The sequence below is a fragment of the Columba livia genome, chromosome 5, assembly GCF_036013475.1.
Source record: "Columba livia isolate bColLiv1 breed racing homer chromosome 5, bColLiv1.pat.W.v2, whole genome shotgun sequence".
Taxonomy (NCBI): Eukaryota; Metazoa; Chordata; class Aves; order Columbiformes; family Columbidae; genus Columba; species Columba livia.
Window position 1 is genome coordinate 23,463,618 of NC_088606.1, and position 27,143 is coordinate 23,490,760.

The 27,143-nt window shown below is 40.6% G+C and overlaps 1 protein-coding gene across 25 annotated transcripts in view; it reads right to left on the reverse strand.

The window, feature by feature from the left end:
* Window positions 1-27,143, reverse strand: part of NRXN3 (neurexin 3) — a 1,033,016-nt gene that overhangs the window by 640,550 nt on the left and 365,323 nt on the right. The window lies entirely within an intron of this gene.

A 27,143-nucleotide genomic window follows, 5' to 3' on the forward strand; every position in this document is an offset into this window, starting at 1 on the left:
ACCAAGTTGTCTTATTTTTCCTGAGATAAACTTTAAAGTAAACAGAAAGCCATTCTGTGAATTCTGATGGCCTGTGATATACAGGAGTTCAGGCTAGAGCATCATAATGATTCCTTCTGGTTTTACAATTTATTAAGATAGGACCACAGCCATGAGTTGCATTTATACACTCAAGAGAGGGGCCATTCACCCCAGAAAACAGACAAAAATAAATTATTTCCCCCCTTCAATTCTAGTGTTTCATTTACTATCTCAGTTTTCAAAATCTGAACTAATCCTTTAATTTGACCTTTTATAGTTGGTAATATTATAGGTTGTTCACAGCTTACAAATTCCCTATTTCACGGGTCACAGAAGTCAGCATACACAGAGGGCACTTGGAGAGTAAGTTTTCTTTCAGAGCACTGACCAGTGAGAAACCTTCCTTAAAACCATAAAGCAGGCTTCACATCCCAACTGTAAATATTCTTACTAGTCATGTGAATATCTAAATCTTTTTTTAATATTTCTTTGCCTCAATATTTGTGACAGTGAGGCACACTAGCTAATTATGCATTTGTTGGAAGCATTTTTGTTTATGTAGGTTCCAGAGAACAAAAGAGCAAGATTACTGTATGTCTTTTCCTTTTGAGCTTCCTTTCCATTGAATTTCAGTCTCCATTTTCTGTTAGTCTCCCACCCTCCACCATGTTAAACGTTGCTTTAGCTGTTTCTTCTTAGTCACCTTATCATTCCTTGTCTTGCTGTATTCATTCCCTTTGTGTTCATCCACCTTTCTCAACATCAACAACTGTTTCCTTAGAGTCTTTTCACTCCCATATAAGCATGTTACTTGGCAGAATGTAGGGACAGGGAAGGAAAGAAAATGCATCTCTTCAGAAACACTGTGAGTAGAGGGGGAAATTACTTCCACTGATAACATGCCACAAAGTCTCTCAGCCTGCTGCCTGTCTCAATGAAATGAGCTACATGTGAAAAGGATGGAGAAAAGGGGAGCCTAGACTTTGTTCTCCCAGCTCTAAGGTAGGGCTACCTCTTCTAAAATGGCCCTCTGAAACATGCTACTTCAGCTATAATACAAGGGAAAATATACAAAGCATTGCCTCAGCTGTGTGCCTCAAGTAAATAGGAGAATTTAATGTGCACTGTGACATAGCAGCTCCAGTGCTGCCAGTCTGCATCACGAGATGCAAGGAACACAGAGGTGTGAGCACAAGCCCAGCCTTCCCACACTAACACAAAGAAAAACCTCTCTGCTAAGTAAATGCACATAAATGGGACAACAGACAGCAATGAGACATTCAGACAGGAAAGCAGTGTTAAGGAAATCTATTCCTTAACAACACCAAGGACCCAGAGAGCCTTGAACTGACTGGGAAATCCTTATTAATTCAGTTGAGAGTGCTGGGAGAGTAGATTCAGTGACATCCAAGATGAGCAACTGCAAATAAACCTCAGAAGTGCAGCACTGGAGTTTAATGAAAGTAACATTAGACAACATATGCAAACACCAGACTTCATCTATCAAGCATCCTACGTTATTAAACATTTCTTAAAGTTATTTGACAAGAAAGATCAGTGCAGACTACAGCTCTGAATACACTAAGACTTTAAACCCAACTTTGGATCCCTTTTCTGACACTGCTCTTAGAAACCTCCTCCCCACCCCAATACTTGCCTTAAGCCTGTCCCTGTTTTCCTGAAAGCAGACAAGGGACAACAGCACTTGCATTCTAGAAGGTAAATACAGGAAAATTCTAGTTAAAGCAACCTATATCCTGTCTACACTAGGAAACATCAGCATGTCCTCCTCTCAGCCTGACTTACACCACAGTTCAAATTCTCTAGGAGAAAAAGGACGGGACAAAAGGGAAAAACACACCCAAGTATCACATTCCCTGCACAGCACAGCCATCCTGTAGGCCCAGCACCCCTCTTCCAGTCTCACTGACCTGTAGCTGCACACAGCTTGCCAGCCAAAGCTCCTGTCTCTGGGAGAGCAGACCAAACCGCCATGAAGAACACCACCCCACCACACACTGCAGCAGGATATGGCACTAGGCTCCTGTGCAGCAACAGCAGCACTGTTACCATAACCCTCCTCAGCTGCAGGCCTCCAGTACCTCCCCCAGGTGTCTCAAATGTCCCAGCTCCAGCTGAACTTTAGGGTTTTAGTGGCTGCACCTGTTGGTCCCCCTCTATCTGTTATTTAACAAGACAGAAGACCTCTTGAATATAGTATTTGCTTGGACTTTTAAGAGTAGGAGTGCATTGAGCCAACAGACCAGGATGAGAAACTTTGGTTTATAAAAGCACTGGCAATTGGACATGCTAGACAAGGGTGAGGAATTACTGCTGTTCAAAACATAGGTGGGGGAAATCATGAAGCAGGGATTGGTACAAACTACTACAAGGCACCATGTAGCCAGCCACCTCCAAAGAAAGAAAAGCCAGCACCTGAATGGCTGAGGACAAAATAAGTTTGCCCTGACACAAGGGGAAAGGCCTTTACCTGGGCAGTCACAGGTGAACTGCATCAGGATGACAATGTCCTCGTCTTTCCAGCTGTAGGGGTAGCACATTTGGGTGAGGGGAATGCCTGGGCCCTACCAGTATTGAGCGGGGCTACTCTGTGCACAGCCTGGCCACAAAAATGGTACCAGGTCCCATCTGTTCCACTTTGGTGTCAAGGCATAGCCTTATTCACTCAAAAGAGCTATACCAGGGCTTCCACTTCTCTTGGATGAAGATTGTCTGGAGTCAGAGCTCAAGTAACTTTCTTCATGCTTTTCCAATGTCCTAAGTGGGAACCATCTCCCATGTTCCTGTAGGAGACCCCATGTTTTACCCAGAACCTCAGGGAGTACTGTAGCTCCTACAAAAGACTCCATCTGTCGAGGACCCACATGGTGTGGGGCAGGCTGGGCAGACCTGAAGACTTGGCACAGCTTTCTGCAAACCCTAGTAAAAAAGATACTGAGATGGTCTATAAAAAGGCAGGGTCTCACAAAGTCACTGAGCTACAAAACCCTATCAGTACAATTCAGGACATTGCTATTTCAGTAGTACTACCAGGGGATCCAAATAATGTCAAATAAGATGGAAAGGGGATGAGGCTAATTTTGAGCACAGGGAATGAGGTTCAGTAGTTATAGTTTCTGAAAAAAAGATATGGATACAGGATTCAAGAAACTTGGCTCTAGTTTATAGCTTTATTTTACTTGCATGTGTAATTAGTAAATGACCCTTATAATTTTAAGGGACTTGTAAATCCTTAGAATAAATACATATTTTAAGACATATGTGATTGATGCATTCAGATATAATGTGTTCTTAAACAGACATCTCACAGCTTAAAGGGCAGTTACAAGCAGAAATGAGGTCAGGATGGATCATAATGGTGTCTTCTGGCCTTAAAACATACGGTGCAAAGCAGATAATAATGCCTGAAGAGGTACCAGTAAAGCTGAACTCTTTAAAATAGATAATCGTAGACAACTTAATGTCTGTGTTTTGCTCAGGATGGGTCACTTGGTGGAAAAGTTACATTTGTTGCTCATGAGCTGTCTGGGCTGACATGGGTTGTATCATTACTGTAGGTCATTGTCCCAGCACTTCCTAGGGCACCTCACTCGCTCCAATACCTTGTACCACACTAACTGCTGTTTCAAAAATAGGCTTCAACCTGCGATTTAAGACTAGCTCTGAAGCATAACATCTGAATTTAAGTCTTCCTATTAGTCACACATTCCCATCAGGGCAATACTGATAATAATTCAGTCACCAAACCTGCAAGGCCTCTTTCTAGCAATACTATTCATGGAATCCCATTAGAGATCAGTGATTCACATCCTTCATAGTCCTTTGTAGTCTATGACTAACACTGAAGCACTGAAGTACAGGCTTTATAAGCAGAATTGCCTACTCAATCTGTATGCCCTTCTAAAGTAGGGACATAGTCAAATCTCAAGTGTGAGACAGCAGACTGTCCTTGGTGCTTTTCCAGACAAGCTTAGATTATCAAAACTGGTATTTAGCTTTTGACATATATGGCCTTAGGAGCATTCAACACAGCACATCTCCTGTCAAAGATGGGAGCTGCATATGCTGGAAAACCAAATCCACATTTCTGAAAATGTTGATTCCCCGTCAGATCCCCTGTCAAGGTGGAATAGTGTGGCATTTTAATTTTAATTTATTCAACATCCTCTAGATGCTGTAAATGAAAGATTAGAAGGTTGTAATTTAAATATTCACTATCAGTACATCACAAAGGTTCCTGCCGAGAATAAATATTTTTTAGCAGCAGTAGTTCAGCCTGTGGATTATTTTTTCAATGTTCATAGAAAGGGGAAGATGCTAACAGACATCGCAGTTTGATGTTTAGCAAGCAAGAGTGCCAGGAATTGTCACCAGGTGGACTATTATAATGAGAGAAGAAAGCAGCATTAGAGCTGTCAAGTGGGAAGGGTGCTTGTGGGCTTTTTCTCTGCAGCAGGTAGCCAATTGGTCCCATTTAGTGACACCTACTGTGAGACTTTCTGTCATAAAGCACTCGAGAATTCTAGGCTTGACAGAAACACCAAAACAAAAACAATTAGCAGCAAAACTGTATTTTCCCCACTGGATCTCCCCTTTTGGATCAAAATTAATCTAATTCATGAGATTAATCTCCCATGACTCAAAAATTATGAAGCTGAGAAGAAGATCAAAATCATGCTGTATTTTGAGGGAATTAGTTCTCTCCTTTTTCTGTGGGGAGACTGGAGTGAGATGAATAACATTCGAGTGAGAGGATCCTCCTGCATTCTTTCTTCTTGACTTTTTTTATCCATGTATGTCAAAAGTTAAATACCAGGTTTGAAAATCTAAGCCTGTCTGAAAAAGCACCAAGGACAGTCCGAAGTCTCTCGCTTGAGATTTGACTTCAGAAGGGCATACAGACTGAGCAGACAATTTTGCTCACAAAGCCTGCACTGCACACTGTTAAAAGTCTCTGGCACAGTTCTGTAACAGAAAAGTAGTGACCAGAACCACAAGCCAGCAGGAATAGTCTTGGTGCTGTTACCATTCCAGGGTAAAACTGCTTGAAAAGTGGAACTGTCTGTAGAGCATGGAGACGCTGGTATCTCTCAATGCACAGGGTTCAGCTGTCAGTCTGAGTTCAGGTCCAAGTGCTGGTCCTCTACAGGGGCATGCCAGCTGTATGACCAGTGAAGGAATAACATTAGCAAGATAGAAAAACTAAATGTGTGCTTAGAAAGATAGGAGCCAGACTCTTCAGTCCCTTCCACTAAAAAGCAAGCAAAATCCTTGAACGTTACTACTAAAAAGGTCTCCTTTGAATGACCCAAAGCAAAGACTTGGGGAAAGGGTACTGGATGCCACCAGTCATTGCACTGCTGGTGTTGCTGCACCTGACAGAGCACGCAGGACAGTAATGATCCTGGGTAACCCAGCTAGTGGAATCACATCAGCCCTTATGTACACCGGGACTCCACACCACTTATCTTTTAATGTCACTTGACATGCCTCCTGTGCCTGCATTTAGTTCCATATATCAGCACCCCAGCTTTTGTCTCAAGTTCTCCAACAGCGGTAGAGCCTGAACTTCACTGACACTTCCAACCTCATTTGTACCTCTCCTTATGGAAAAAGCTGCTGAAGACATGGAAGATGCAGAGTGCCTGGGAGAAAGCAAAGTTCAATGAACAGTGTTAGGCACAGACTATTAAACCTGGCCAAAATATTTGCTCCTGATAAAAATTTCTGCACATTAGTGCTGCAGTATTTCTGCAGAATCAACATGCTATTTAGCACCTCCCTTCCACAGCCATTTCCAGGGAAAGCAATAATCCAAAATTTAAAGCTTTTAGAACAGGGTCTCCGAAACAAAATGTCGGGTTACAATGACATTGTAAATTCAAGACACTATCACTCCTGTATCCCTGTGAATCATTTTGCAGCATTGAGTCAAGGTGAGCAGAAAAGGGAAAGCAAAGCCAACCTCAGTGTGCCAGAGACTGAAAAAACACAAACACAGGGAAGCCACTATGAGCACAGCTTCTTTCTCAAAAAGAATTAAGAATGGGAAAGAGTTCCTGGTAATTTAGTAAAAGTGAAGAGGCTCAATTCATTGTGAAAAGCTCTCATTCATCAACTCATTTGTGTCTAATACCCTTCCTGAAAGTTCCTAAGATATGCAAGGCCCCCTGAATATATCACTAAAAACCCACCTAGGTTTTATTGGAAGTGGTTTCAGTGGGAGCAGAAACACATTCTTAGACCTGCCTTGCAAAGACAGGACATGGAATCTCAGTTGGCTTGTTCTAGCTATTTACAGAGCAGCTAAAATGGCTTCTTTCTTCTGTACCCTTAGCATGAACAAATCAATAATATCATAAAAAGATTAAACAAACTGAAAGACCAAATAAATGACTGACTCGCAAGACAGATAGATTTTGAAAAGACACAAAAACATGCAGAACCATTAAGGCCAATATGTCAACTGATAGATGCACTCAGTGAACATGCACACACTGCACAAAGCGTTCAGCAATTGCAGCAGAGCAATTCTAACAACTGAATCTCTCCCAGGAGTCAGGAGGCAAAGAAAAATGGCTCCAATCTATACTAAAAATTACACGCACACACACATGCTGTGTTTTTGAGTATGATTTCCTCTTTTATATTCCAAAGCTGCTGCCTTACCGATGTGGCTTTGTATGTTCCGATCAAAGCAGCAGCTGCCACAGCTCTGCTATTGTTTGGGGTTATTTACAGAAGGGCACAGAACAATTATTCTCAAGGTATGTGAGGGCTCCAAAACAAACAGGTTGAGACCAAGCCGAGCAAATTTGGAAGCCAATTTGCCACGTGTTACATATTATACACGTAGATGAGAAGTGCAAGTGTCCATTCTCTTTCTTTTCTGACTTGATTAGATTTGTTCACTTAAAAAAAAATGTTAGTGTTCTATTCTCATAACCAGATCACCCTCCCCTCTCATAAACCTTTGTGATTCCCTAGTCTTTTCAAGATACAGTGAAAAACTGATTGCTCTCTACTTTAGACATTTAAAATTGACCTTGTTAAAACTACAGTTTCTTTATTTTTAGATCTCTCACCTTCACTTGTTATTTAAAACTGGTCTCTTTTCAATCTCTTTCTGTCTCCTCACATGTAATTTAGTTTCTTCTGATACAAGGTATTTTTCCTCTGAGCTTTCCCCCGCCTCTCCTACCTAGCTAAGATGCTATGTCTTTTCTAACCTCATCCAAGAATACATTTCATTCTTTGATATGGGAGGCACAATATGATTCTTTCCTGATAATACTTGTATTTGTGCTCCTGATTCAAATTCAAAAGGAATATTGCCTTTTTGCTCCAGTAAGAAGCAGGATCGCAATCCCATTACGTGGATGGCACTAGGCCCTATATATACATACATATATGTCTCTCTCTCTTTCTCTCAGTATATATATGGAATGAAATGCCAGGAGTGAGATACAGTTAAAACCAGTAAATTTCTGATCATGCCTTTAGAACTGATAATCACATGAACATTTGCATGTAACATGAAGATGTCTATGCCATAATTACATGATTAAAAAAAAAAGTCAGGAAGAATCCACTTCAGTTTCATCTCAAATTCCAAGATGAGAACCTCTCAAAATCTGTGAAGTTTAATGCCAACAGTGTTTTGCTGACATCATGCCACTTGCCAAGGAGAACAGCCAGAGCCCCAAGTCCAGACGTGTCACCAAGTGAGAAGAAGAAAGGCATCTGAACAGGCGTTCAGTCACAGCTGAAATGACATTTCCCAATGTGGAGACCAAAGGCGTAAAACTCAGCAGACCATTTCACAGGGCAAATAGATCATACTGCTATGGCCCAGGGTCAGCATCGCCACTTAGCTTTTATTTATAGAAGTAATTATTTTTTAGCACACAGGCAAATTTTAGCTTTAGTATTTCTTCTTAGAGTAACTGAAACTCTTACAAGCATAATTAATTTCCCCTTTTGTTACGCTGATGTAATTTTCCAAAGTTGGGTGACAACACCAACAAACATGAGAAAAAACCTGCATCTATTTAAGCTGATTTTGCTCTATCAGTAGAGCCTACTTTATCAAAAGTAAAATCAGCATTATATAAAGGCAGCATAGTATATTGAGCATAATCATGATCAAAACATGACTTAACTATTATAGAGAAACCCACATAAGCAAACTTCAGCTTTTGCAGACTCAAACAGCTTAAGTGAAAGATTAGTTCAGCAGCAGCAAAATGCTATGTTTTAATACTCAGTGTTGAAAAGACAGATTAAAAAATTCAGGGCAGGATCAGAATTTGAAATGTATGTAAGATAACTATCTAGTTCTGACGTGTACAAATGAAAGAAGTGAAACATAATGTGTTTCACACATTATGAATATAATAAACAGGGTAACCTGTTACCCAGCCTGCAGACATTTCAGCCATCCAGAAGACTGAGACACCAATCATGTGCAAGAGAAATATCATTAATGATAAGCTCATTATTCTGTCCTAATTATTCTGTCATTTTTATGGAAGTTATGACTGAATCTGAAATACAGTGCATAAATCCCAGGCTTATAAAACTGTACATATTAACCACATTTCCAACAATTCAGTTATTGTGTAGCAGACTGAGCATTTCTTTCATTTTTGTTTAAAGAACAAGTCCATTATTTCTCGCTGTTTCTGAACACATAGGAAGTGGTGTAAGAAACACAGTTATCTTCTTCAATGCACTTTTTTGTGTGTTTTGTTGTTGTTGTTTTGGTTTGGTTTGGTTTTTTTTTTTGTTTTACTGTTTGTGTGGCATTTTTTATTGAATTGATGGTATCTGTGTCAAAATACCTACATCTAAAATTACACATATCTCATGGATGTTGATTTCTTTCAGAAAATTAATCGCCACACATAAAAGGGAAAAATTTTCTTGCCATGATTCCACCAAATTCTACCAGGAGGACAATCTGGCCTTTAATAATTTGGCAAACATTGCATCCTATAGCAGTTTATTATTGTAATGCTGTGGGTAATAATCAGGAGTTCATTATTATTTCATGTGCACTGAATATATTTGCACTATACCTTTATACTGATGATACTAAAGTCATTACAGACATTCATGACTTCAGATGCTAAAGCCTTCTGGCAAGCAGGTGACTATTATTAGCTACACCTTACTAGAAAGCTGAAACACAGATAAATAAAGTACTCATCCAAAGTCTTGCTACTACAGAGTTATGTAGAGATTATTATTATCTGGAGACTCTTGTGAGGATGTTGATTTGAGAAGTCTACCCAAAGCCTCCATGAGAAGTATAACAGCAATGCTCCTCACAATCAGTCAGGAGGTGCAGGTGGATCTGAATCATCCACCAGAGGAGAGTGACTTTGCCTGTAGCTCCAAACCATTCTTTAGAAGAACTTTGTCCTCTCCACTGACTACACAGAGACAAGTCTCAAGAGACTAAATGCTAACTAAATATAATCATTAAACTAAATGTTAATGCCCATAAATTCCCTCTATGCCTTTAATTTCTGTAGTCATTTAGTTAATAACGTTTTCAGAGCAGCTTCTGTCTCCAAGCTGTCCTGTAAAAATATATAGCTCCTTGTACCATTCTTAGCAGCAGGAACTGAAACTAAGATTCTCTGTGTCCAGAACAGGGGCACATAATATCAAAACAGAAAAAGTCATATCTTTTGCTCTGATGGCACCAAGAAAAAGCTTTTATCAAAGCCAGGTTAGACAACCTGCCTACTATGTCAATATATTGGTAATTCTCTGATGTTAGAATAGACACCGGCTAGTAATGGGGTTCTTGATGTGAATTGGTTCACCTACCAAAACTGCGTCATCCTTTTGAAATACAAATATTCTGGTCTCTGTTGCCTGTGAACATGCAAGAGCATACGTCAGACCAGAATGCTGTGGAAGAGAGGTAAAACTGAGGAGAGACATTTGGGATGCTAAACTCCACCTCTAGCCACTGTGGAGATCTTAGAAGCTATAGACAGAATTCTCAATGCTTGGGGAAAAAAAAGTTTGAAATATGAGCCAACCAAACAGGAATGGAATTGAGATGGTGGACTAGTGACTAAAGTGATTTATAAACAACTGTCTCTATTGAGTAAGAGCTCCTTCTGAGCCACACTGGCTCCTTAGGGCCTCTTCAAATACAGTCTTCTTAAACTAACAGCAAGCAGAGCGATGTACAACGCTGCGATCACCACGTGGCTACAGCCCACTGCTGCACTCCACTATGTGGGGTACATTTTTTTACAAGCAAAATTTTCATTCAGAGTAACTACTAAAGAAAATGCAAAGAAATGCTGTGATACTTTCCTGTCCTAACCATCTTCCATTTTATGAATGCAAGGGAGAGGCCTTGGTGACTTTTATTCTTGTGCTATAAACCACATTTCTAATACCTACTTCATTTATCCACAAGAGTAAACACCCTTGTCCCATCAGTTACAAGTGAGAAAAGCTCCCACTGTAAAGATACTCTAGTAAAAAAAAAAAAAAAGGAGCCCTAAGACCTGACATGACCATGTTTCTAACTAAAAGCAAGCAGAAGAGAAAAACATCCACTCCACCCTTTCTGCATCTGCAGGAAATTTGAGAGGTTTCTGTATAGCACCCCTGTTCTTGGGGGTTCCATGAGGCTGACTGACTCTGACAGTGAGTCTCCAGTGCAGCTGAAAACTGCGGGCTCCTGCAGTCGGTACCCACACAAGGATCCCAGTAAAAGAAGATTGCTGCTATGACAGGGAATAGCCAAAAAGTGCAATGCACATCTGTTTCAGAGCTCAGCTGCTCTTTCTTCAGCACCCCTGCTCTCCCAGTTATACCACAATGATAGTGAAGGCCCGAGGAAAACGTTTTACTGATGCAGGGGATGGAGCAGGACAGTGGAAATGCTGAGAGAAGGGTAGTTAGGCTGCACACTAAACAGCAAGGAAGGTTCCCAAAGGTCACAGATAGGCCCATGAAACACTGACAGGCACTTCTGCTGTTCTGGATCCTTAAATGAAAGCCTTCTGGCTAGCTTGGTCCTCACTGAACCTGGGACCGTCACTACCACTTGATTTTCCATTATGAGATTTTCTTCACTCAGCAACAGTAAGAACAGACTGAAACTTCCCTACAGCCTTTGATGCTAAGGAAACAGGATCTGGGTTTATTTCACCTCTGTATTTGTAGCCATGGAAATTGCATGCTAGCAAGTTTGTTAGTACTTCAGATCATTTTCTTCAGAAAAAGCTGATATTGAGATGCTATTTCAATGCCCTTGGGAAATCTCCTAGATTTCCTTCTCCTTTGCCCTTGCAGAATTTGTACAGGTTTTACACCAGACCCACTGCAGCTCCAGTAGAGCTGCTACTACCTGGAACTATTGTCACCTGAGGCAGAATGTGAGGAGGTTTTTTTCACTATTAATACAATTAACAGTGTTCATGGTTCATGGATATTGTTTTATTCCTAACAGACCAACTTCAAGTATACTTGTAGTGTGAAAAGCAGCTAAAGATTTTCCTTTCAGTAAGTATGCTACCCGGAAATTTCCAAAAAGTGCTTTAGCAACAAATTCACACACAGAGCCTTCTTACACAAGTTGGATCCCTCAATATACTATTAGTGAGCAAAAATGTGTAACTTCTTTGCTCATACTTCCATCTCTGCTAAAAATTGTAGAGTAGCACCAGGGCTGAACAGCTGCAACAAAGCTTTCCCTCACTGTCAGAAGTGCCCAGTAATGATGCTGTGTTAGGGCAGGGCTGAAAGCCCATAGTGTCACTGCTACTGCTTCTGCATAAAATGACTTCACACTCTGTCCTTCAGTAACTCCACAGGGATAATAATACCACAACTACTGTGGTCTTCTAAGGATTAAATCACCAGCATAAGAAGAATACTCCAGAGATAGAAATATGCTTAAGAACTGAGAAAGGATTTTTAATTTCAGGCTCAAATCTCATCTGAGTATGAAACAGAATCAAATATCTGATCAGTGCTGTGACCAAAAAAGAGATGCCAGAACAAAGCAATGTGCTACCTTACCTAGTCATAGATGAAGTTACTGTATCCCCACCAAAAAAGGGAAGTGGGTTAAAACATCCCTGCTTTACTTTATGACAACTGCAGTTCTATAAGTATCTATACTTCTGTAAGTATTTTTAAGTTCCTCTGTACTCCCAAACTCTCAGGAAAGTGATGTTTCTGTTACTTATCTGGCCCAATCAGAAAAAAAAAAAAAAATAAAAGCAGAAATCTCATATGAAAACATGTTCAGTTTTGGCCATGGAGTCTAAATATGATGCAGATCCCTAGAGGTAAAACTGTGACATGTTAAACCACATTTTTTTTAATTCAAAGCAAAGTAACCTCAGTCTTCTCAGGATAATACTTCTTTTATATCATGGTGATTAAATCTCATGGGAAAGCCTGATCCATTCAGTACATTGCATGACTGAGATGTGATCACCAAGAACTGGCAATAATCCTGCCCACCTTCCCACCTGAAGACTATCTGTCCCAAGAACTTGCATTTATTTAATTTACCTCACAACAGGAAAAAAAGATACAATACCTCTTGCTTGTCATACTTTCAGTTCTGAAAATTTCCCCTCAGTATTGGGTAGTGGATCTCGTACGGGCAAAGGCCTTAAGATTTGGATCTTCTGAAATGCTGAGCATCTAAAAATCCTGTGAAGGCTGACAGGGACTGACTAGGCTCAGTACCTCTGGAAATTAGAGCTGAAGCAGAAAATAATCTTAATAACACCCTAATGTAACTGACTGCTGAAAACCACAGTATCAACAATCAAGAAGACAGAAAACTGGGCTTTTTTCCCCTTATAACACAGAAATAATGAACATTCAAAAACTATACAAAGAGGTGCAAGAAAGAGGAATAGATTTTTATTTTAATTCCATTGAGTGAACTGGACAAACGAGATACCTGGAAGGACAAAGTAGAAAAAGACCTCTCTCAAAATTAAGGAAGAAATCTTTCCTTCCAGTGTATCAAAGTTTACCCGAAACAGGGAAGCAACTTTTACATTTCTGTTTCCCAAGGCAAGAGGAGTAGCTGGCACCTGCTCAGAGAGACGCCTTCCCACAACTCACTCGCCACATTCATAATTTGCAATTTGGTTGGAAACATTCTCCAGCCCTTTGGCTCCCTAAACAAATCTCAGAGCCCAAGTTCCTCTGTCTGTTTTCTCACACCTGCCCTGTCAGAGTCACTCTTTGTGTGGTTGTGAAACACATCGATTTCTCTGGTTCACCTTGATTCAGCTCAAGAAATATCAGACTGGGTTCATGGTAAAGCAAAGAGTAAGATCTTTAAGAGATTTCAAGTCATTTTTTTGGTTATAAAATGAACACCAGATGCAATTCTAATATTAGCTTCAAGGGGACTGCATCTCAAATTCGTTTAATTACTCCTCCACAGAATTTCTGAGATGGGTTCTAGCTGAGGATTTGGGTTTAAAGTAACATCATGTCTTCTAAGTGATACCCTCAGTTTTTACAACCTCTGTATTCACATATGGCCACTGCAGCCCATTACAATAGAAGTGTGGGCTAATGTGCTTTTAAGGATTTTACCTGAAATCAAAGCATATTATTTTCCCTACCTTCTTAGCCCCCCTACCTGTCAGCTGCCCCACATCCACTCTAGGCTGCTCTTACCATGAGGGATTATCCACATATTCATATGAATTGCTAGAAAAGACATCAGTTCTATATTCTGTGAAACTTCTGATCTCGGGAGGTTTTGAACATTTCTATAGGTACTCTGTATGATATATTTTAATAAGAATGTTTTAGACATGTTTACACAATAACACTTACTACTTCAGGCCTGAGCCTTATCACTGGGTTTCCTGAACCAGAGAAACCAGAGGCAGGTGGCAGAAACAAATGTTTGAAATACAGAACATTATGTTGATTTCAGCACTGGAAAGGAATACTGAAGTGAGTATGGTCTGATTTGTTGCAGCTGTCAGAGACACAGAACAGTTGTGTCTGCTACAGACTGGCAGAGCCTGAGTAGTCCCCTCAGTCTCCATTCTTGGGTTGTTCATAGCACTCAAGCCAGAAACTTTCAGCCCCATAGTATCATCTGGTTTAATATTGGACAAAAAGGAATAACTTCAAGGAAGCAGAGCTTGTTGTTTTCTGTGCTGATTAGCACTGACCTATGGTAGAGTCCACATTTTTCAAAAGTTTCATGCTTCCTATGGAGCAGAACTGATATGGTAGCCAAAAACCTCTTTTCATTCAAGTCCCTTTTCACATAGCTCTGCCAATGCACACCATCTTCCTCTTTACCACTTTCTACAAAGCACCCTGAACATACCTCCAACCCTTCCATAGGTGGGGGAAAAAAACCCAACACAACAAAGCCAAAATGATCATATTTGCTTTGGAGACGTATTCAGGCTGCTTAGCACAGGAATTGAAGCTACTAGATAATCTGCAGTCAAACCACGAGGTGGTGCTCAGGCCCCTCTGTAACAGGCACATCAACTAGCACCAGAGCCAGGAAAGTTTGCTTCGACTGGGTCCTGACACCCCCAGCCCAAGCAAGCACAGACAGCTGCGCTCATAAATGATTCTCTCTGTGCAACATTCCCTGGAAAACTCGGCTGTGCTGCTACAGGAGTCACCCTGCAAGGGAAAAATTGCAAAAATACCACTAAGTCTGCCGAGCTGAAAGATTCAAATCTACTACACTTATGGCAAAACTCTTGAAGTATGGATAACCTTTTCAGTTCATTCAGAAAAACATGCTGCATGAGAGCTATGGGGGAAAAAAAAGTCCCCAATTTTCTTATAGTTTTCATGCTGTTGCCTCTGCTCTGTTGCATTTTAATATGCTTAAAACATATCAAAGTGTAGCCAGTGAGATAAATAGTATAAATTTTGATTACAAGGAGAACTAGTCGATTTTATTAGTACTGTTTTCAATGACAATGATGATTTAGGAAGCCCTTTACATATACATATGTGCCTACATATATATATATATATACGTATATATATATACGTGTGTGTATATATATATACGTATATATATATATATACATATATATATATACGTGTGTGTATATATATATATATATACGTGTGTGTATATATATGTATGTGTATATATATGTATGTTTCCATCTAAAATTATCCTAAGCAGCAAACTGTTGTAACATAAATTGGAAACAAAAAATTTTCATTCTTTCTAGTATAGCAAAACATGGAACTAAACGGGGCTAATTTTCTGCCCATTGCAAAAAAAAACAAACAAACAATTAATCAAACAAAAAAAGGCAATAATATTACCCGCACTTGTGGCATCAATATTTTGACAATCCTAGGACTACGATCAGCATTTTCATGAGAGATAGTGAGGATGTGGCAGAATAGGCTATGGTAACAATATAATTGGGATGTAAGCAATTACTGTTAAACAATAATGATAACTACCAGTATATGATTGGGCCAACTGTGTACTGACATCCAAAAATCTCCCTGGTTATCTACAAATACGGTTCTTCCCTTCTTTTCTTGTATTAAAGTTGAATCAGAATTGTTACATGACATTGCTGCCATCTTCCACAGTAGAACTGACTGCATTTTAGCAGCAATGGATACTTGATTTACAAGAGCTCTCATAAACTCCTGGCTTAAATCACTCTCCTACTGATCAAACTCACCTTACAAACCCAGAAGAAAAAAAAAAAATCACACTTTTATAGCTCACTCAAGCGTCCTCTTTGCAATTACAACAATTTTACGTTATTCCTGCCTTTGTTCTTTTTTGAACAATGGAATTCCAGCAGCATTTACGCCTGACATCTTTTTTGTTGCACTGAATGTGTAAACCCACTTTATCCAAATTAGACTATTTGCCTTTATAAAATCTATAAGATGCACACACCTTTGACTGTACAAGCCAGCTGGAATGGAGTGAATCTAGAACCCCTCATATGCATGCAAAAAGACCTGGGTCTGCAGCAAGAAAATATCAAATGTATGACATTTTTCCCTACTCAGCTAAGAAAGGTTTGTGGTTTTACATGCAGCAGAATGATTTGGCAAATACTGTCCCTTCTCTTGAAGGTAAGAGCTTAAAATCCAAGAATTCAAGAGAAGCACTGTGCTAGACAGAAGGCCACAACTTTGTTTAAATGCTTGAATGCTGTAAGAACTTTTTCACTAGGCAGTTCCAAAGATCCAAACAGCTCGGTGGAGGCAGGAACTGCTCGCAACCTGGAAGATGCTGATATGAGTCAAAAGCAACATCAGCTGCCTTTCTTCTTTTCCATCCATACCAGTTCAAAACAGTGGGCTGAATAATTTCAAGTAAGGTTCCCCTACAAAAAAGGGGAACAGTAAAGATACCAATCCAAACGATGTCAGCATGCTAGCAGTTTCTTAATATGCAATTAAACCCTTGCCTGGATCTACTGTTAATTAGCATAATAGCTTCCCTGTTTTGTTCCAAGCTTGCTGGTGATTCTCTATTTCAAATTCATAAGCAAATTAAAATAATATGATACCCTTGAATTATTAAATCTGTACCTGGTGATTTGACCTCCAGTTCATGATCAGGCCTGGATACTGTGAAATCCACCAAGAGGAAAAAGCTATTTTTCCATAATGAAGTATGCACATATGACTTTAATACAGCAGCCACTGAAGTGTCACAAATCAAAAAGATATTGAACTGGGAAAATGATTTGAGAACTTCTCTCTGGCTTCCTAACTTTTTACATTCAGAATGAAAATATTCAGCATATTGCATTTTCCACTGGCTAGAAAATGGCTTATGATGATATAAAAAATTTTCACCACTGATCAAATGTATCTGTGGCATCTTGGCCAGGCTCCTTGTGGTAACAACTCTTCCCGTGTATTGTGTTCCCTTTGCACAAGAGAACCAAGAAGTCAACAACTGTTTCCTTGGCCCTGAAACCTCAAGAATCAACTTTTCTTGAAAGAAGCAGAAGATAAGCCATTAGAAAATAAGACATCACTGCTGAAAGGTTTGCTAAGGGCAGGTTTCTGGAGAAGCAGCAGCAACACAAGCTTGACACATGCATCAGACACATCAGACACATGCACCAGCTTGACCAAGTGAGACTCTCTCTGGGAGAAGGGTTCTTGTTCTCTCTGACTCATTTGGTCCCTGAAAAAACAGTAAAGATCTCTAAGGTGTTTCATTTTGAGGCGGACTGCAAATCTGCAGCTCACCTTTCCCTGGCTCATTTCAGAGAGGCCAGTGTTCAAGGTCAGAAGCACCAAAGGATGTTTTAAATATAAACTTCTATCTTACTCCTCAAGCACCTGTGTGCAATTATAATTCTTTGCTCCCTGAGAGAATTCTAGCAGCAGTGCCTTTGGCCAGACAAACCAGCCTCACAGTGCAAAACACAAGAAATGTGAGAGGTCATGGTGGTAGAAGGACAGTAACAGTCACTGCTGAAATAGGTGGGTGCTGTGAGGACCGTTAAGCATGGAAAAGAGTTCCCACCTGTGGAGAGGCAACTTCTGTCATTACCAACCCTCTCACTATTCATTCATGGAAACAGTATGCAGTATTTAAGTCCCAATGCAGCCATTGTTTGATTTTAAGAGAGCCAACAGCCTGACATGTCTTAATACTGGAAACCACATATTTAGTACTGCCTACATGGCTTCCTGATAATAACACTCACACAGCAAGTTTCCGCAAACTCAGTGCTTTGTGTAGGAGAAGATAAATTAATGAAATGGAAAAAGAAACTACCAAATGCCCGATGCCTGGACACCAGAGATGACATTGATTCAGTCTACCTTTGGCCCTCTATTTCAGTGTAAGGCAGCAAAAGCTTTGCTGTTTTAAGCCCTATAGCATGATATCCACAAACTTTGAAGGCTATAGTTGCTTCCTGAGTGTACTGGATATGGCTGGGAGGGAGCTAATTCCCATCATAGCAGCCCTTATAGTGCTATGTTTTGGTTTTGTGAGTAAAACAGCGTTCAAAACACGTAGGCTGCAGAAGAGTGAGCAAGCAGCTGTGTGGTGCATAGTTGCCTATGGGGTTACATCAAAACACTGAGGAAAGCACAGGTGATGACAGCTGATCTGAAAGGAACACAAATCAATTTATACAAAGAAAGTAGCCAAAACAGCAAACAGAGAAGTGGAGAAGTTCACCTATCAAAGCCTTTTTTTCCCCAGGCATCCTGGCTGAGATCCTGCAAACATTGCAATATGAAAGGAAGCAAGTCATCCTGCTTGCCCAAACAGATGTGAGAAAGGAAGCTTGTATTATAACTGCTGGTGGATAGGAGAAAAACATTGCTGACCAGCAACTAGTTAGTTCAATGTATCATTAAAACAAAAGCCAGCATCCCATGACTTCAAAAGTTATCCTGCCCACAAGCTTCTTCCTACATTACTCCAAGGTTCACCCACAGCATCATTTTCCTCTGGCCAAAACAACAACAACATCATCAACAACAGCAACAACAACAAACACTCCAACCTTTTAACTCATATTCCATAGTCTTTGTTATAGCATCAAGAATCCAACCATTCAGAATTTCTAGCATTAAGTAACAGGTTCCCCTTATTATTAACAGCCTTATTGACTGACAGTACGATTGATACGGTTGTTTTGACTCTGTCCTCTTCCCAATAATTCTCATTTTCAGTTATACTCCCACGGAAGGGGTCAAAGGCTATAGGAATTGAAAATGGTATATATAAAAACATATAGCACAAAGACAACCTTTCAAGAAGGGGCAAGGAGTCAAGAAAAGCTGCTGTGGTGAGAACGATAGTGAGTGAATTGGCATAGCTGTTTTCCAAAAGCAGGTCATTGATTCCTGACAGATGATTGCTGAGTTTCAAAGGTTAGTTTTCTTTCCTGTTAGATCCCACTGCAGCTATTTAGTTAAAAATAACACAGAAAGTGTTCCATCAACCTCTGCTCTCAACAGCGCCATCTCTTGAAACTGATGACCTTAGAAGACGTGCTGAAGTGTCTCCTTGAGCACTAGAACCGAAGTATCAAGACCACAGATTTTCAAAGGATGTGACAGTATTAGCTGGAAGATGAAGGCTAACTGCTGCTAACTAAGAGCTGGGGCTAGCAGGAATCTGGTAAACACAAGCTTGCATTCATAGCCCAGATTTACAGCCCCTGAAATACTCTGGGATGCAGGGACATTTTGATATCTCAAACTGCAGTGTAGGATTGCAGAAATTAATTAATTATGCCACAGCAAATCCTTAATCTTCATGGCACTGTCTGGATGAGGAGGATTAAAGACACTATGAAAAGCTTTTGCTCATTACACCCAGTATTCTGCACCCAATAATGCAAATCGCTAGAGCCTCTTTACTGGTCACTCCTGATCCAGTAATGGTTTGGCTTTAAATTTACTGATAAGGCAGCACCCAACACAGCAAGCCGTGCTTGTGCTGATTAGCGTTTGCTTTTCTTTTCCATTTTAACTATTGAAAGTCTCATTAGACATGCACTCTCTGGGTTGTTCTCAGGCAAAATTAATCACATATAAAATACTCACTTCCTCCTAGGTCTTAAAGCATGAGTTTCCAGTTTTCTGTCAGTTTTCTTTAAATAAAAGAACAAAGTGGACGTTCTGGCAACTAATTACAGAATCTAATCTACAGAAGACATATTGTCTAAACAGTAGCAAAGCAGAGCAGCTTCTTGTATGCACTTCACCTTTTGCTTCTCGCCTAGGTGAACACATCCATGTGGAACCCAGCCCCAAAGGGTCTTATCCTCTCTACTGCAACTTGTAACTGTATGGACACTGTCGTTACCTTTTCAAAACAAACTCACTAGTCCACTTCATACCAAGCAGCCTGAAGTCAATAGATTTTTTTCTCCCTGGGAAATTGGAGTGGACTTAAATCAAGGAAATCTAAGACAAAATACTTTAGCTGGTGGTAGCTGTCATATAGAAGAGGCATTTGTTTGGTTATGTGATAAAGCTCACCTGCACACCTACAAAGGAGCTCAGAGACAGAACAGCAGGAAGGCAAACCTAAATAATACCCTGCTGGGTTACAACCAGGCCTATCACAGGAGCCATCAGCCTATCTCCATAAGTTCAGAGGAGCACAGGGGCACAGTGGCAGGTGGGAACACAAATCAAGGACTCCCAGGGTACAAACACCTTGTTTGGGCCACAACATGGTTGTCCAACCAGAGCGATCAGCCCCAATGTCCAAGTGTGAAACTCATCACCATAATCATCTGGAGCAGCTCTTGAGATCACTTTTTAAATTAAGGGGTTTGCTACCTATGATGGGACATATGGAATGCAGAGTGAAAGCAGCTTGAGATCACACAGACTTATTATGGGATGTTTAGGGGAGAAACCAAAGGCAGGAAGAGTGATTTTGGGAGGAACAAGAGCAGGAAAATAGAGGGGAAAGGGGATAAAATGGTAAACTAATGGCTGGACAGTATGCTTGTCTTGCTGTGCCCAGCATCTGATTAGCGCAGTCTGTCCTATCTTCTTATTAAGCTCTCTTTAAACTCTTGCTTGAGTGAATGCTCTCTCTTATTTGTGTGTGATTGGGGTGTGAGTGCAGCAAGTGTAATCAGACCATGGGTCAGAGGGCCTGTGTGTCCGTGCTGCCAGAAACTGGAGTGAGCATGAGTGTCCATGTACATCATCACTAGCAAAGATCAAGCTGGCCTAGCCAGTGGAGAGGTAAAGAGGCCTGGGGGCACTGTGTGAATGGGTCTGTAAGGGCCAGTTCTGGGTGGGAGAACACCTTTGTATCTCTAGGATAAGAGCACAGGGGGATCAGCTATTGGGACCTGAGAAGTCCTGGCCAACGACATGTATGTGATGACCTGTACCAGCAACTGGAGTGGGGCTGCAGCCTCAGGGGCTTTTATGTCAGCAGCTGGGGAGACTGAGATCCAGAGGCTAGCTACTGGGGAGACTGAGCATCTAAGCCCAGCTGCTGGAGCAATCCATCCCATATATGTGTGTACTTATATATTCTCACTAGCACAACTCCATCCTGTCCAGACAGACAGAAGAACAGAAGGAAGCCACTGCTGCTGCCTATGTGTGGGTGCTCTGAGAGCCTGTCTGTGATCTGTGTGGACAGCCATGTATTCACTTATATATGTAGTGAATATGTGTACCTTGTGTGTGTACCTGCCAGGAATATATCTTCAACCTCATTACTGGTTAAATCTGAGAAGAGGGAGTGGCATCAGCCTCACCTCTCTCAGGCTGTTGGATCCAGCACGGTATGTTTTCCTTTTAACAGAATTCATAGTTTACTATCTGACAAAATACCTGAGAGGACTGTTGTTTCATTACCTGCCTGAAGGAAAAGTCTTCCAAAGACAGATTTGCTCACTTCCTTTCTTGTGCACTGCAGTGCAGCAACAGCACGAGGCCAGAGCAGCACCCCAAGTCTGAGACTGCTCAAAGGTAAGACCTTTCTCAGCTAGGCTATACAGATGCTACAGACACCGCCGCTGCTTTCAGCACTACAATATGACGTACTAGTGACTCGACACTTTTCAGGTTGCATAAGCATTAATTTCCTCCTGATTATGTTTAACTGGTGTTAGGAGACACTGGAGTCACAAATATGATGTGTATGTTTAATCACACCTCTTCATTTTCCAAATAACATTTTCATGTTAGAGTGCTATTAAGCTTTTATTAAAATGACAGCAACATCACTAGGCACCAGATAAGTGCACTTGGTTTTATAACATTTTTATTACAGTTAGCACAGCTTCCTATTTACTTATGATGATATGGAAGAAAAGAAAACTTTACACCTCTCCCAGAGAGTTACACATTATAGGTTTGTATTTTACATTGTTGCAGCAGCACTTACTAAACCAAAACATTAATGTTTGCATTGAATTAAGGCACTAAATACAGTAAGCATAGGAACTGAAAAGGGAGAATCTATCTCATACTCAAGCTGTCTTCCATTGTCAAAGACCAGTCCAAAATAATTCGGATCTGAAACAACATGCTAAGTGTATCACCTCATAAAGGCACCGGATCAACTAGTAGTGACTGGACTGTGATTTTCCACCCTCTTCCATTTGTGCTTTTAGTAACAGGTGAGAGAAGAGGCTCAGGATTTACTGAGGCTTCACAAGTCACATGAAAATAGGCAATGGCTGGTCTGACATGCTCTAGTGAGAAGAAAAGGTCTTATTATGAAACAACAAGCAATAAGACAAAGTATTCACTGTCCCAAAGGCAACTACTTTGGGAAGATCGAAGCTCCCATAAACATAGTGTCGAACTATGTGACTGTGACTACTGACACTCTACATAAAAGGTCTGGAAAAAGGAGAGAGACCTGGACCAAGAAAAATAATACAAGCAGTAACTTAGAAAGAAAACAAAGTGAAGACACCTCCAAAAGCTAGTAGGTCTGTAGCACTCACAGCCCTGTCCTTGACACTTAATATTCGTTAGAAAGCCAAAACCGAATCCCATCTGGACTGATATGAAGTGCGGTCACTGAAAAGGGAATAAAGAAATTAAGGACTAGATTCCTTTGAAAAAAGGATGAAAAATAAGAGCACCAGATATTATGACCCAAACTATAAAACTATCATAACTTTAACTTTCTTTGAAGCAATCTATTTCAAGAAACAGTTTACAGGAAATGGACCAAAGAGCTACTCTTCTTTAGGAAATCCTATTTAAAACCCAAAGTATATGTATGCAAGAATGTAAGGATATTTAGAATATAGTTATTCTCCCCATAAATCCAGCTAAGAAAATTGTGCTATATGTTACACCTGTATTATTTTGATGAATCATTCAATGCACCTTCACAGAGTGTATTTCGGAATCGTGATCCTGCCTTTGGTTGTGCTGATTTTACACTCAGAGGAAAAGAGAGTTTCTACCCAGTTACATCTGTGCAAGCAACAGCACTACCAGGTCCTTCTAAATTCAAACTCTGTCAGTGTACAGAGACAGATAAGATCTGTTTAGGTATTTTCAAGAGGGAAAAGAGGGGTTGAGTATTAAAAAAATTACAGAAAAATCTAAAGAAAATGTTCCTGTTCTAGGAAACTATGTTAGTCTTCAATTCCAGAACTGTGAGATCTTACAGCGCTAAGAAACAGAGGATAAGAAGAAATCAAGTGAAGGAAAACAGTATTTTGCATCAGATATATGACATCCTAAAGATATGCAAGTAAAAAACTCAACATTAAAAAAACCAAAACCAAACAAACAAACAAGAGCAAGTATATTGGAAATGCTTACCTGGGACAATATATTAGACTTCTCTCAATCAGCATTAGCTTCAGTGCTTGCTGTGACAGGCTCTTTAGCCTACATGTTCCATAAGACCTCAAAAGTACAGCTCTTTAAAACCTTTAAAACCATGTGCCAGGTTCCTTACATTCAGTTAGCAATGGTGACTGTTTGACCTGACACTCTTCAACTGATTTGGAATCTCATTTTTCAAGTTACTTTAAAACACTTCTGCTCATTTCAACAGACCCTGGCAGACCTGTCTCCCTCTGAACAAGTAAATGCCAGTGTGCCTGCAGGAATGGTTCTAGTGATATTCGGTTTGCTCTTGCCTAACCGTATTTTATTCATGCAAGAACATACAGTTTTTCATCAATCAGTTCCCAGGATCCCTTCCAGAAAGCAGGGCAGATGACCCAAGTCATTGCAACAAGCAGCAACAAAATAAGGTGTTGGAGGGACTACAAGTGGAGTGGTTAATTTTCAGAAAAGTATCATAAAAATTAAATTAGGAAAATCTGAAGTGTTTTTAAATAAATAAACACAAACCCTCAGAGGAACACAGTACTTAAGAATGCAACAGACTCAAATATTAAATATGCATGGAAGCAAAATGATTCAAGATGTTTTGATGCTTATGGGGAAATTAACAGAAGCACTGTATTGAGACCATCTTCCAACTGCTCTATGAGATTCTCTTTTCCCTCTTTTTTTCTTTTTTGAATGTTTCCCTCAATTACAGCTAGATTTTGATTTGCATGAACACCAGATCACTGCTCCTTGCTACTAAAGCTGATTTCCCACCTGAAGATAGTCTTCCATGGCTAAGCCTTCAACAGCCAGCTGCCATCAAAAGTTGAAGATGATGACAATAACATCAGGTGGTTTTCCATTACCAGAGGAGCTGACATGTATGCTCAGTTGACATGCATCAACAAGAACTAGTGTCAGCATTCAGATAGAGTTACAGGTGACTAAGCCCCAAGAGCATATGAACTCTTGGGAAGATCCTATTTTTATGCAAATGTCCTTAGTCCTGCTGGGTAAAAACTGACAATCTCAGCAGAGATTCAAGGCACTTCTTCCTATTACCCACTCTATCTTGAACTACAATGTTAAAATTTTAAGAGCAAAATGTATCCAACAAGAGTTGTCAGGCTTTGAGTCACATAGGACTAATCCCAGATAGTCCTGTAACAGGGTTGAAGAAGTCTGCATTTCTGTGTTGTGAACTCATGGTCAAGCTCCTGGAATAATCACACACCAGGTAATGCTTTGCCTAGTCTCTGGCTACACACTCCCAGGGACCACGTCCCAATGCCAAGAAACTAATTGCTTCCACTTCCCTACAAAGTAGAATCTCAGCTAGCTGGCAGTGATCAGGAGGGAAAGCTGATCTATTGTCTGTTTATGTGTGTATTTATTCTTCTATCTGCAACCACAGAGAATCTTGAAGATTTTGCAAAGACTGTACATCAGGAAAAAAACAAACAACTGATATCTGTTCACTAAGACTACTGTGGCAGAATGCAACCCCCCTCCCTCCTGCAGTATGGCACATCTCCCTCTTTCTCTGCTACTTGAGGCTAACAGCTTCTTTTGTTTGGCCCAGAGCACCCTGGCTCCTGGGACATTAGAAGAAGGGAGTGCCAAGGCACACTGAGCCATGCCCAGTGTGGGGGATGTTTGGAGGCGTCAGGGGAACCCACAGCCAGTGTGGGGGGTGCAGAGAAGCTTCCAGAGTGCCTACAGTCAGATCTGATCAGCCAGTATAAAAACAGGACTCTCGTTGAGACTCCGCCCATTTGCCGCGGGTCTCTCGGAGCACGAGCAAGATGCTGCCGCGAGAGCCCCCCTCCCCGGGATGGGGACTCCGCTTGCCTTGCCGCCACGTGTGTAAGTAAAACTTCTCACAGGATTGAGAGTATATTTATACTTTTCGTGCACATATGCACGTATAACTTTCCGTGCTCCATATGAGCACGTGTAAAATTAATCCTCGCAGAATCGCGGGTGTATTTTCTTTCCGTGTACATTTGCACAAGTACTTTATTTCCTCGCACAATCGCGAGTGGCCACTGAGAGCCCCTCGCACAATCGCGAGTGTATTTTCCTCCTGTGCACACTTGCACGCGTAACTTTCCGTGCTCAATACGAGCACGCGTACTTTAAATTATTTCCTCGCACAATCGCGAGTGGCCGCCGAGAGCCCCTCGCACAATCGTGAGTGTATTTTCCTCCCGTGCTTCCACATAAGCACGTGTAGGATTCCGTGCACATTTGCATGTGTAAAATAGCTCTCGCAGGACTGTGAGCGTATTATAAATTTACTCTCGCGGAATCGCGAGTGCACACTTTCCGTACTCACTACGAGTGCGTGTATCTCTTTAAAAATAATCCCGCACCGTGTTTAGGCAAGGGTGTACTCCTCCGGGACTCGGGGACGGCTCCAGCATTGTTTTGGGTAAAGCCACGTGCACGCACATTGTGGACCGCCTGTTGTATTAGTTGCTGTCTCAATAATTTTCCTCAACTGATATCCGAACCTGTATTTAAGTCACTTTTGGAGTGCTAAAACCCTGTTTTTCACCGGTTCAATAAAAGTTGGTTTTGGACCTTGTTGTCCCTTAAATTGACCTGTGGGTTGCCTCCGTGACAACTACAAACCTGCTCTTAGTCCAAAACTATGTCAAAGCTGCTAAGAAACTACTTTACAATAAGATTCTCTAAGTGATGCTACAGTTGGCTCTGCTACTTGGAAACTCTCTTTGCTTTTGGGGATGCAACACGCTTCTTTTCCCCTTCCTGCTAGCTTGGATGAGGTTTACTGGTGAGCAAAAAGACTGCAGCCTCTGGAAAACACATGGACCATCCTTTCCTTTTAATGCCTTATAGCATTCCCAAAGTGATGTTTAGCCTTCCACAAATCTTTGCACATAAAGCCTAACACAGAGGATCTGCCAGTTCAGCAAGGAATCTGGTTGAGAGCAAGATAAGCCTCAAAGTACACTTGAGATCTAAACAGCTCCGTTCTTGGGGAAGTGCTTTTTATTTTGAGGCCTAAACCAACTTCAACCAACTCTTTGAAGCAGAGCATAAAAGATTTTGTTTGCTCAATCCAAGCAGTGACAAATAGGATATGATCTTTCACTATTATTTTTCACAGAGATTTTCTAAGTCTTCTTCCCTGCTTTTACAGATTGAAAGGGATCTTCAATGACCCGATGGCTCAGCTGGAATTTTTTACAGAAACCTCAGAGTGGCAAACGCTATACGAAAGTTCATCACAGAACTCTGATAATATACTCAAAATCTAAACTCTAATTTTTCCTTCTTCTACACCAAAATAAAAATGATTTTTAATAAGTAGCAGGTTGTCACCATTCTGAAGTAAAGTGAGAGTTTGAGGTGGGTCATTCTGTTTCACTTTTTTTAAATACGTAGGCTTTTTTTTTATTTTTTGTAGTGGAGAAGTGCATACAGTACCTGTTGTTATTCTTATGTGGTTCTTTAAAAGTTTTCATAAAGACAACAGGTTACCAGTGAAATATAATATCAGCTCATCAGGTTCTTCAGGTGCTCTTCTGCAAAGCTATGAAATAACAGATCATCTCCTCCTTGGAGAAACGTAACACAAAATTTCACATACAGTCACCGTAAGTTATTCCCTCCCCCACCCCTGCAGCTTCACAGCCCACCCAACCATTCAATTTCAGAAGATTTTCTTTTATTAAATAAAAAAAGGAAAAAAATAAAAAGAGAGAAAAAATAAAAACAGCTTATAAAACAGCAAAGAAAATAAAGTT